A 13,006-nucleotide genomic window follows, 5' to 3' on the forward strand; every position below is an offset into this window, starting at 1 on the left:
GGATCACTGGCCTTCTTTTAAGTATATTATGGTTAGAGAGACATTAATTTTCCTTTATTTACAAGATCACACAGTTCAAAGAAGCCAAATCTAAATGATCTGATAGATGAAAGGACAGAAAAGATCTAAATAGCTAAAGTATATCTGAAATCCTCGGGTTCTATTAGTTTGGAATCAGGAAAATAGAAGTGAGAAATTAATTAACACTTCAATATATGAATAAATTTGAGAAATAGTGACTTTAGTTCAGAGAATGGAGAGCTGCAGCTTCACGGGTTGAAATAAAAAATTAGGCCCTCATCATACAACTTAAGAGGTGATATTTGACAGAAAGTAGTCTACGATATTTTCATTCTAGGTGCATCTTTCTGACACTTTTGCAATAGAATGATATGGACTCTGAGAAACAAACTGAGGGTTCCAGAGGGGAGGGGGTGGGGGAATGGGTTAGCCTGGTGATGGGTATTAAAGAGCGCACGTACTGTATGGAGCACTGGGTGTTATACGCAAACAATGAATCATGGAACACTACATCAAAAACTAATGATGTAATGTATGGTGATTAATATAACATAATAAAATAAAAAAAAAGAAATATATGAAATGTTTCCCAGAAGTTCCTCATCCATGCCAAGAGATTATAGCCCTTTTCAAATGAAACCATTGGATGAACCTTCAGACAGGATAAAATATTGGTACTATCATGGTGATTCAAAGTGTGGTCATGTATGAAGTACATGTATGAGCTCTCCTAGCTTGATGTCTCCTTTTGGTTATCTGGATATTTGGCACCATAGGGCACTGCTGAAACTGAACCAAAAAATACAAAGTAAGTTGATTCCTTTGTTTGGGTCAACTCTGTTGTGACATCCTTGGATTCAATCATCTTGTCATTGGCATTATGGTCCATTCATATGTTTATCTATGCAATTGAGTAACTGATAAATTAAACATTATACCTCATCAAGTTGACCTGTGAAGCGATTTGTTTTGGGTAAGTTTAAAAAAATACCTTGGGTGAGTAAAATTTGACTTCATTTTACCTCCAGTTAAAAGTTGATTTATTCTTTTTTTTAAAAAAAAAGATTTTATTTATTTATTTGAGAGAGAGTGAGAGAGGGAGAGCCTGAGCAGGATAGGGGCAGAGAGGGACAGGGGAAAGCAGACTTCCTGCCAGGCAGGGAGCCTGACATGGGGCTGGATCCCAGGACCCTGAGATCAGGACCTGAGCCAAAGGTCCTTAACTGACTGAGCCACCTAGGTGCCCTAAAAGTTGATTCATTCTTTTTTTAAAGATTTTATTTATTTTTGAGAGAGAGAGAGTGAGTGAGACAGAGAGCAAGAGTGGGAGAAGGGGCAGAGGGAGAGGGAGAGGGAGAAGCAGACTCCCCGCTGAGGAGGGAGCCCGATGCAGGTCCCGGGGATCATGACCTAAGTTGAAGGCAGATGCTTAGCCGACTGAGCCACACTGGCTCCCGAAAGTTGATTTATTCTTGTGTAAGACGAATTGATGATACTGATTCAGTAGCAGCCAACTAATTAAAATCGTGCTCTAAAATAATCATTTTATGTAGCTTTGAAGTAAGTGTGTCTTTCTAGTCACTTGTCTTATGGAATAACTATGATCCAAACCATGGTGGGAGGAAGCAGGAAGGAAAATAGATGCTGTGTGTGTTCAGGATGTGACTGAGGTTCTGAAACACCCCAGAACCTTCGTAGGAAAAACAGGATGAGAACCAGACTCTCTCCGGACATCAGGACATGACTGAGCTCCGTTTTTGGTGGAAAGATATTTACTTCCATGTTCTAGATGATAGGTTATTTTTGCACTTGAATGTGATGGCTCCCCTAACCCTATAACAATCAAACTATGTTGCTCATAATCTAAGGTCAAATTCGGTTTCCAAGAGGGACCTCTTCAAAAAATTGCTCTAAAGTAAGGCATAACTCAGTAATAATAGTAACAGCTATTACTTATTGAGAATGTTTTATGTGGCAGGCTCTGTGCTAAGTATATTTTACATATATATTGCATCATTTAATCCTCACCATGATCCTACAATAAAGCAATCTTCTTATATTTAAGATTGTTCAAACCTTAAATTAACTCTCTCTCTCTCTCACTCACACACACACATTTTGAAGAGAATGTTTTCTCCCTCCCCAGCCCACAGCAAGTGTGCCTAAAAATAATTGGTGCCTAGAAAATATTTGTTGAATTAAATGAAATGTCATTTCCTGTGCTTCTCCTGAGGGAATGGTTTTCATCCATCATTTTGCCCTTTGATGTAACTTTGAGACTCTTAGGAATGAATAGGCATTTCAAATTTTTAACTCAACTCAGAATCGTGGATTGACTCATCTCTGTCCTCTTGGGTCGGTGAGGAAGACTGGTATAAAGTAAGGCTGGAGGCTGGTTGTACAGGATTGATAGGAAGGAAGAATTATTAATTATAGTGAAAATGAGTTTTGTTCTTCCTGGGCCATAAACAAAGAAATCAGAAGATGAAGATACTATATCAACTTGATAGTCTTCGATGGAGTGTCAAATATAACAACCTCTTACGGCAGTGGGCACTGACAGATGATGCTCTGAGCTGAGAAGCCCAGCAAGACTGGGCTGATACACCAAGGAAAAGGAGGGCCGTGATGGACGGCAAGGTTCCAAATAAACTCAGGCTTGTTTTCTGTGTGTTTCAGACCCTGACTTAGTAGATTGTCCAGTTGTTGATTGGACCTTTGTCCACACTGCTCAGTGTGGTTCCTGAGACCCATTATGACGTTAGTGTACTGCATATGGCAGGACCATGGGATGACACAGACTCTTGGAATTGAGTCCTCTCTCTCCAGCTGCAATTATTCCATGACGTTTTAAATTTTATCATTATTTTTTGGAGCATCTAGTCGTGCCAGGAACCATCACTGTCAAGCACAGTCACACGGGGTCCACCTGTGTGTGCACGCGCGGCATTGAGCAAAGCAAATTAAACAGACTTCATTCCTCGCCTCCAGGAGCTCACGATAAAAGCCAGACAATAGATGTGGTTAACACAATGGGGCAAACAGATGCACAGCTGTGTAAACAGACAAGTACAACAAACGAGAGAATTTTGGTATAAACTGTGAGTGCAAGTGCTGTTTGTGCGCTAAAAATAAGGGAAATTCTGCAAGTTGCAGAGAACTTGCTGGAGCCTGTGTGAGAGTAAGGAAGGAGAGGGTGATAGTAATAGTGGAATCATCTGCTCATCTGTTTCCTTCAATGAGGAGGGAAGGAAGTTTTCTTCTGGAGTGTGGGGAGAGGTTTTCTCCTTCGAAAGTGTTTACCATGGGGGGCACATATATTGCTACTTAGGCTAGTTTCTTCTAAGAGATTTGGTTGTAACCAGCCTAAAGAAGAAAAATAAAAATGTATTAAGCAGGGCATAGGCTGCCAGAGAGATTTCATAAGCCTTCTTTCCACTGGAAACCAGATTAAAAAGAAAATAAAAGCCAGAATGTATTATAATTGTATATCCCACTTATAACCAACTAGCATATGCCAATTGATTTTCCAAGGAAATGATTACTTTGGGTGAGTTCTTTGTTTTTTAAGGGACAACATTTCTTGCCATTATCTAGCATTTACTGTCTCTGACATAGTAAACACTGTCCGGAGTTAATCTGGATTTACAGAATTCAGCTGAAAGCGAATTCCAGGCAGGTTTCTACCTTAACCACCCTGGGCTGATAGGGATCTCTCCTCTCTTAAATATATCCAGATAGGGAATTTGAAAACCTCCCCAGGAATCTTTTTCTAGGGTTTATAAAAGCTTCACTGCCAATAAGAGCTTTCCATCTAACTTAAATTCCTTTGGTTGTAATTTAAATTCATTTCCTCTTCTTCTTTCCTCATTAGGGAGGAGAGTACTGCCCCCAGGAGCCATTCCTCTAAATAGGACTGTTGAATACACACCTCAGGCTTCCTTCCAGGACACAAAGGAATTCTGTTTCAGATGTCATCTATTTATAATGTCTTTTTTTTTTTACACTGGCTTCTGTTTTCTCAAGGTGAGATAATCTGCTATGATCCTTTAACATTGTGAATTTCCATAGTTGATTTTGTGAGGTTCATTCTACAAATATTTGTGTTAAGATGTCCCGTTTCTGTAGTTCCAATCAGATCTTACGTATTAGGTCATGAAAATCTAAAAGAACATTGGAATTCATATCGTATGCTTTCTTGGAAAGGGTGAGATGAGAGTCTCAATCTATTAATGGCCACTTCCTAGCCCTTAGCACCTCAGGCAAGCAATTTACCTCTGGATATCACAATGCAGGGAATGCCTTGCTTTTCACAACTATAAAATGACATGAACAAAATAATTTTAAAGTCTTCATCACCTTTAATGTTCAAAAATTCTATGGTTATGTTCTAAGCAGTTCTCTGGCCAAAAAAAAAGAGACAGCTATTCCCCCTTAACTATCATTTTTTAAATTCACAATGGCCCATGTGCATCATCCTGTTATTGATTTCTCAAGCAAGAACCTCTCATTTCTATTCAAAAATTTTTTATTAAGGTATTACTTACATATGTTAATACAAGTCCTCTTGGGTACCTACTCCTGCTTATATGATACATAATGTCAAAGGATACACGTTTTCGCCTGTGCTAAATCATTTTTCAGTTTATTGCCTGAATGTTTTTGCAAGGGCACTGATATTATATATGGGTATTATTATTAAATAGGTTTCAGACCATGGGAAAGGAGTCTGTAATTCTCCATCTTTATCCACATGGATATATTCCCCATCTTTTATGCCCTGTGATTTTTATTTTTTTTATTTTTTTTAAAGATTTTATTTATTTATTTATTCATGAGAGACAGAGAGAGAGGGAGAGAGAGAGAGAGAAGCAGAGGGAGAAGCAGGCTCCCAAGGAGCAGGGAGCCCAATGCGGGACTCGATCCCAGGACCCTGGGATCATGACCTGAGCCGAAGGCAGACGCTTAACCATCTGAGCCACCCAGGCGCCCTATGCCCTGTGATTTTTAAAGCAGAAACAAAATGAGCATTTTGAGAATGCGATGACGTATTGAGTTCCCTTTAAAAGAGAGTTCCCTTCTGGGCTCCTGGGTGGCTCAGTCGTAAAGTGTCTGCCTTTGGCTCAGGTCATGATCCCAGGGTCCTGGGATCGAGCCCCGCATCGGGCTCCCTGCTCAGGGGGCAGCCTGCTTCTCCCTCTCCCACTCCCCCTGCTTGTGTTCCCTCTCTCGCTGTGTCTCTCTCTGTCAATTAAATAAAATCTTAAAAAAAAAATAAAAGTTCCTTTCAAACACTTAAGTAGTATGGAATTTTTAAAAAATTTATATTATTGAAAGAATTCTCAAAAGTAGGACATTGAAAAAATTCCATGGCAGAAATATTTTTGGGGCAGATCTCTTTCTCCAATGATTATATACCGAGTGATCAATTTTCACTTCATTTCCTTCTAAACTTTTGCTGAACTTTGAATTAAGCGTCTGAAGGCACATCAGGGTTAGGCGCATCACCTCCTTCAGTTAAAAAGCCCAGTGTCTGCTGAAATGTTCTCAGGGATTTTATACTAAAGGTGGCTATTTTCTTCTGCTCTTCTGCCTTTTCATGCATCAGCCTGGCCTCCCTTGCCCCTTCTCTGGCAGACACACCTTACTTTCCCGTCATTTTCTGGGTGACTTGAAAAATATTCTTTGTTAAGCCTAATGGCTAATTAAACAGGGGAAGTCTGAATTTTATCATATTCCAGATATCAAAATGGGATGAATGAAATTGTACGAATTTGAGCCACTCTTTCTATTATAAGATTGCCAACAATTTATTGCCTGCCTCAAACAACCTATCCACCTGGGTTTTAAGCCACTGCCTTGCCCCCGCTCTGGGCCTCACCCTGCTCCTCTGCTGAGGCCTCTCTCAGCCCTGGCCACATGGGCTGTGGTTGTGGCTTCTGCAGCAGCGGAGCACAAAGCAAGTGTTCTGGACTCACTGGCTGGCTGACGGGTCTGCTCAGCAGTCAGCTGACATTTCTAGTGGTTCTTCTCGTGTTTTGTCCTGTCTTGCACCACATAGCTGACGCTACTTGTCCCTGAGTGACATTTGTACTTTTGACCAGGAGGCGTGCCTCCTGGCTTGGTGGTGGTGGTGGTGGTGGTGGTGAGCAAAGGGAATGGCACGCTTGCGTTCCCCTATCTTCAGTTCTACTCCCTAAATTCTGAATGGTTTAGAGAATGCTCTCCACCACTCCTTTCATCGTATCATTCCTTTCTGTAACTCCAGTGCCCCACCCTCCCCCCCTCCTCATTCCTCTCATCACACTCAAATCAAAGCAAAATAGTGAGGGGGAAGTGGGAATCTTCAGGGTGGTCTTTCCCCTTATTTTTTCAGTTCTCTGAAACTCCTCACCATCCCCCCCTTTTTTAAAAGATCTTATTTATTTAATAGAGAGAGAGCACAACCAGGGGGAGGGGCAGAGAGAGAGGGAGAAGCAGGCTCCCGGGCTGAGCAGGGAGCTCTACTGAGCAGGGAGCCCAACATGGTGCTCGATGTGGAGCTCCATCCCAGGACCCCAGGATCATGACCTGAGCCGAAGGCAGACGCTTAACCGACAGAGCCACCCAGGTGCCCCTCCTCACCATCCTTCTAAGGTCATGACTTAAATGATATCCCTTCCCCCACCCCTACCAGTTTTTAATTCCAGAAACAAAGCTTGCTTTTTCTTAGCTCATAGTCCAGTATTAAATTCCAGTTTTGAACACATGCCTTGTTCTTTAATTTTCCTGAGACACTAACCAGTAAGCAGCTCATTCTTCAATGATAAACCAATTCACATATGGCTCAGGGTGATGGAAAAGATTGTTTTAATTCAGGTTCTCTCAGATGTTTATGCCAATTTATACGATTCATTTACACGAGAGGCTGCTTTTGGGTGAATATAATTCCCTTGAAATCCCCTGCTGAAGATCTATATGTCATTATTCTCCTTATGTAATGTTGTCACCTTGAATTCTGATGAAGAGAAATTCAGGTTGGCCGGAGGACCACCTAAGAAGTCATCCAGAGTAATACAGTATTTGTGCACATTAAAACTTGGCATCCATAACGTGTTAAATGAAAGGTATATAGGATTCTGGAGCTTTTTTGCTCCATATCTTGTCACTCACCTTCTTCCCTGAAAATTCTCCACTGTCATTAAATACTACAAAATAATATGAAACATACTCATTCTGAGGCTGGGCCAACCACGAACAATAAATTAACTTGCCACCCTTGCTGTAAACTTAGCATAGAGAGATCAACTGACTGAATCATAATATGGTATTAGTGAGGTAGCCAAGTGACAAGTTCTATGACACAAGTAACAGATCCAACTGGATCTACTCTTGATAAGAACCGCCAACCTCTATAAGACTCAAGATAGTTTTGGTCTTAGAGACCTCTGTCACAACAATGGTAAAATATAGGCCTGGGTCTGAAAACCATAAATGATTATAATTCTAGCAACAATGTGGACTCACAAATATGCAAATATGCAAATGAACACCAAAGTTACTCTAGCTCAGAGCAGCTGTTAGAATTCTGAGAACCTAGAGAGAGGGAGGAAGCCACAAATGACAATTCTAAAGCCCACTGAAGCGGTCCCATGGCCATCAGAATCAAGTCCACATCCCTGGTGCTATGCTCAATGACCTGCTGACCCCTGCAGCATCCTTCCTCTTCTCCCCTCTCACTGCATCTACACTGAGCTACATACAGTTAAAGAAAGTGACCCCCTCTCTCACCTTCTGGACTGAATGCTGTTGCAGTAGCTTCCCCCTCATCTGCAGTTTTGCTTTCCTGGATTTCAGTTGCCCAAGGTCAACTGCGGCACAGAAACAGATGATCCTCCTGAAGTGTACAGTCAGAAGGTCAACAGTAGCCTAACGCCACGTCACAGCACCTGTGTCATTCACCTCACGTCATCTCATCACGCAGGCATTTGGTCATTTCCATAATCACAAGAAGAAGGGTGAATATAGTACGATAAGATATTTTGAGAGAGACCACATTCCTGTGACTTTTCTTACAGTGTATTGTTATAATTGCTCTATTTTATTATTAGTTATTATTGTTAATCTCTTGCTGTGCCTGATCTATAAATTAAACTTTATCATAGGTATGTATGGATGGGAAGAAAACATAGTATATATATAGGGTTTAATACTATCCGCCATTTCAGGCATCCACTGAAGGTCTTGGAATGTATTCGATGGGGGGGACCGCTGCACTTCTAATTTACCCGACTAGCTTTTACTCACCTTTTACATGTCAGTATCTCTGTCATTTCCTTCAGAAAGCCTTGTTTGTTCCCTTGAGTCTAAATTAGGTATTCCTTATACCTCCACCCAAATGCCCTATTTTACCTTAAAAGAGCGCTCACCCTGTATAAGAATCGTCTGTTGACTTCTCTGCCTTCCTTGCATCACCGCCCCCCGCCACCACAACCTTTCTTTACACTAGACCTGAAGGTTAGGCCTCTGTCTTGCTCAATGTTGTATTCTGAGAGACTAGCACATTGTAAGGTTGTTGTGAGGAGTTAATGAAACCACTCATCCATTTAACGATTATTTACTCAGTGCCTCCCATGGGCTAGGATCTCCTCTTGGTGTTGGAATATATCAGTGAACACACTCATAAACTTTTACAAATTTTATATCTAATAAATATATATAAATTGATCAGAACAGTATCTGACATCGTATTTAATACTAATAATGATAAATAAAATTTACTGAGTGCTTACTATGTGCTACACACTTATTTAAGTGTTTTTTTCATGTATTACCTCATTTTAATCCTTACAACAAATCTCTGAATTCATACTATTCTTATTCCTACTTAATAGGTGAGGAATGTAAAGTACAGAAATGTTAATAACTTGCCCACACAGTTACCAAGTTACAGACTTAGAATTCAAACTCAGACTGTTTAACTCTTGCACTTTGGCTCTTAACTTTTTAATTATATTTATTTAATACTTAATATGCGATTTTTATGATCATTATTATTATCATGAGGCAGTCAGTAAATACATACTAAATAAAAAGAAACTGGAATAAGAAACCTTTTCCTGAGATGTGCCCCATGCTTATTCATGCTTATATAATGAAGCTGTGGCATTCCGATATGAGTGAGTACACTTTGTTTGTTTGCTTACTTTTACTAATTTTGGCTCATACAGCTCCATATTATTCATCTTCCATCACATGGATTCAATAAAGTTTTTCTTACCCCAGAAAAAAAGGTATATTTCTAAGGGCAAGACTTATTGCCAGAAATTGATGATGCAGAAGTGGACACCTCCTTTAGAAACAACTATCAGTTTCTTGGGCAGTCTCAAGTGGATATTCTCTACATTTCAAAGAAAAGACTGTAGAATGGGATTACTAGTAGTCTATCTGCTGTCCTTCCCTACCCGCCCTATTGGTTGTAATTACTTCAAAACTTCAATCAAACTTAGCCGTTTTAAGTTTATTAAGAATGGTTACAGAAACAAGAAAATGTTTATTCTCCTCTCTGCCCCCTTGCCCAATCAACTGACTATTAATTGAGCATTCATCTCAGTGTTCTGCTCCACTGAGCCATGGTACTTGTCTTCAAGGGGCTGCCAGTATAATTGGGTAGATAAGATGTACACAAGAAACAATGGGGGAGGATGTCCTACACAGTAGATAATTGTGTTCTCAGTTGTGTGGACTAACCTTGGAGACTGTAGGAGTTCAGAAGAGAGGAAGATTCATGAAAGCCAGAGAAATGAAAGATATTGGGGAGGAGGTGGGAAACTGGGTTTTGCAGAATGAATAGGAGTTGTATAAAGAGAGAAGAAAGGGGAGGTCATTATGCATACAGGGAAAGATTTGGTGATGGAATACATATTTGTGGGATCATAAAGGCAATGGTCTGGCTAGAAGAGCAGACTATTTTGGAGGTTGATGAACAACATGTATCCATGTTGTGAAGGGTATCCTTGAATAACAGATGAATAATAAAATATTTAGAGCTAGATGTGCCCTTGGAGAGTATCTGAATTGGGTAATTCCACTGAAAACAAAGGATCTAGCCCCAAATTTATCACTGATTTGTGATACTGGGCAAGTCAAGCTCTCTTAAAGATTATCATTAGGTTAAAAGAGTAGAAGAGGTTTTGAGTTATAAACCTAACTGATATTAGCTCACCACTAAGTTGAGTGATCTTGTGAAAGTTGCTTATCTTCATGGGGCCTCAGTTTCTACATCTGCAGGTAATAGGCGTTGAACCATTTGATTTCTAATGACATTCCGAACTCTAAGATTCATGACTTCATGATTCCTTTTGCATTTTTGCCCTTATATGATCTTTTATGATGGATGAACCAGGATAGATTTTCAGACTAAACTCATTTAATAGCTAGAGTTTCTCTTAAACCGATTGTTCTAAGTAGCATATTGGATGTGTTATGACTTTGTGTGGCCATGAAAAGTAAAGTCATAATATCAGAGATTTTAAGGCTAAAATAAGCTTTGCCAGACATAGGCTGAAATGGAAAATCATGTTCAGTCAGCTCCTACCTTTACAAAATGGACTGATGTAGTGATAATCAATAATATATGCTATTTACTGAATGCTTATTTTGTGCCAGAAATTTTTCACGTAATATATATAATTTATATAATAACCCTTCATGTAAATATTATCTTCTATTTATTACACAAAACAGAGGTTTGATGACTTTCCCAAAGTGATGTAACTCATTGGTAACAATGCTGAGATTCATTTCCAGGGATGTTCTCACACAAACATTTTTATCTCTGCTCAGTGAAGGATTAAGGGGCATACATTGCTAAAAGCTATGTTCCCAGTTCCATATGGAGCTGGGAAAATTTGAAGTATATAGGAAAGGTGAAAGAATTAGTCCCCTTAGAAATAATTATGAGTTTGAATTCCCTTTATATTTAGGCCAGAGAGTCAAATACCATGGCTGGAATTTAAAAGTGACTGAACAATCTTATGACTAATAATAGCATTTGTAGTCACAAGGATTGAGATGAAAAAGGAACAAACAGTAAGCCTTAAGGTCAAACATTCAGCAACAAGAGGTTAGCAAAATACTTTTCCCCAAGTTCAAATGTCATACAAAGCAATGCTGAGGACTGACTGCAATTGTGCTTATGCCTTTAAGAGGTCTTCTGAGGAGGGGGGGCATGAGTCATCTGATATGTCAGAAAGGCTACCTATTACATTTTCTATCTGAGTTTCTATTTTTTTCCAACATTGTTGACAAGGTATGCAGATTGAAATTCTATTTAATAAGCTTTCTTTTGGGGGGCTTATTTTAGAGCATGCATATAAAAATTCTACTGTCAGGATTATTAAATGGCTCTAGGTATTATCTTCATGGAGTCAATGATTTTGCATTTTGGTTCTGATCATTCTGATGGAATGTTTGTGTTAGAAGTAATTTTTTCCAGTGCAACTCCCTGGGTGCTTATTCAAGATGCTGGTCTGATGGATGAAGTTTTGCTGGCTGAAGGAATTCAGATAAACAGGATGCTCCCAACCAACAAGAGAATTTAGAATGCTCTCAGAGAAGTCTTTTGCCTATGTTCATGCACCAATCGGTTGCAGTTCATAATTCTACTAGAGATCTATTACCGTACACTGTACTAGGTTACTTCTGGCCTATGGTTACCAACCTCTATATGCGCCAGAGTATGGTAAATTGAAATGTGGCACACCAGGGCTTAATTTAGATTCAAATGGGTATCATATAGTGAGGAGTTTGAGGACTACAAATTCTTCCACCTTTAGAAGAAAGGGGTTATACTAGTAGAAAGGGTAATTATTTTAATAAAGGCAATCTGAGAAGTGCCCCCAGAGAGTGAATGCATAAGACCTTTTATATTCTCTCTTAGACTAGCTGAAATATGGAAACATAATACACTGTTCAGAGAAGTGATCTCTGGGAGTCTCTTAGGCTTTGAATATTGGTCTAGAGAAAAAACACTTCAGGTCCTCGCCCAATGTCACTTTTAGCATTCCCACTTACTAATGACTCAGTCAAACTGCTTCTTTCAAGGAGCAAAGAAGGACTGCAAAATCAGAATGCCACCCTTTGTTTATTCTCTCATTTTCTCAGATCCCAAGAAAAAAATATTTTCTCTTTGCTGACAGTTTATGCAGCTCTGGCCCTGACAAGTTTTTCCTTGTTCGGAGATACATGCAGAAAACGGTTGCATTGGAAGGCTTTCATTACAGATACCGACTGCTGGAAGCATATGTAGCCTCTTGCACCTCAAGACAACATGTAATAAAGGGTAGAAAAGTTAACAGGACTCATTCTACCCACCTGGCTTAGGATTTTTGATGGGGAGCCATGAAATGGCATTACCACCCATCCAACGACATAAGCCCACTACTTCAGAGTCATCCTTGATTCTCTCCTTGTCTCATCTCCTATAGCTAAATCATGGTAAACCTGTCAGCTCTATCTTCAAATATTTCACTAATATAGTCACCTCTTACTGTCTCTGCTACTAGTCCAAGCTACTATCATTTCTCATTTGTTTACTCTAATAGTCTCTTAGATGTTCTTCCTATAACCATTCTTGTACCCCCATCCCACCTGACCTCTTATTCTCCACCTAGCAGCCATATGGATTCATTAAAATTATAAATTAGATCATATCACTTCTCTACCCCCAAACCTTCCAATGGCTTTTTGATGCACTTAGAATAAAACACAAACTCCCCTTAGCCTAAAGGGCCCTATATGAACCTCCAGCTCCATGTTATACCCAACTCAACTGTGCTCATTTTCCTATAACCATGATGACCTTTTTGATGTTCCTGTAACTAACCAAGCTTATTGCTGTCCCCAAGAACTTTGTATTTATAATTCCTTTGGCCTGTAATTTCCGTCTTTCAAAATTTTAAATGACTCAAGTCTGAATCCAAATGTCATTTCCTTAAAGGGGCAT

General features: G+C 39.6%; 1 protein-coding gene across 10 annotated transcripts in view; it reads right to left on the reverse strand.

Annotated features, from left to right (window-relative positions):
* COL8A1 (collagen type VIII alpha 1 chain) overlaps positions 1-13,006 on the reverse strand; it is a 163,456-nt gene that overhangs the window by 65,264 nt on the left and 85,186 nt on the right. Inside the window, exon 3 of one of the 10 annotated variants that reach the window (XM_027585505.2) lies at positions 7,792-7,897. The exons of the other annotated variants lie outside the window; for them this stretch is intronic. The gene's annotated coding sequence lies outside the window, so the exon portion shown is untranslated. The remainder of the gene's footprint in view (positions 1-7,791; positions 7,898-13,006) is intronic. 10 annotated transcript variants of the gene reach the window in all.

The sequence above is a fragment of the Zalophus californianus genome, chromosome 1, assembly GCF_009762305.2.
Source record: "Zalophus californianus isolate mZalCal1 chromosome 1, mZalCal1.pri.v2, whole genome shotgun sequence".
NCBI lineage: Eukaryota > Metazoa > Chordata > Mammalia > Carnivora > Otariidae > Zalophus > Zalophus californianus.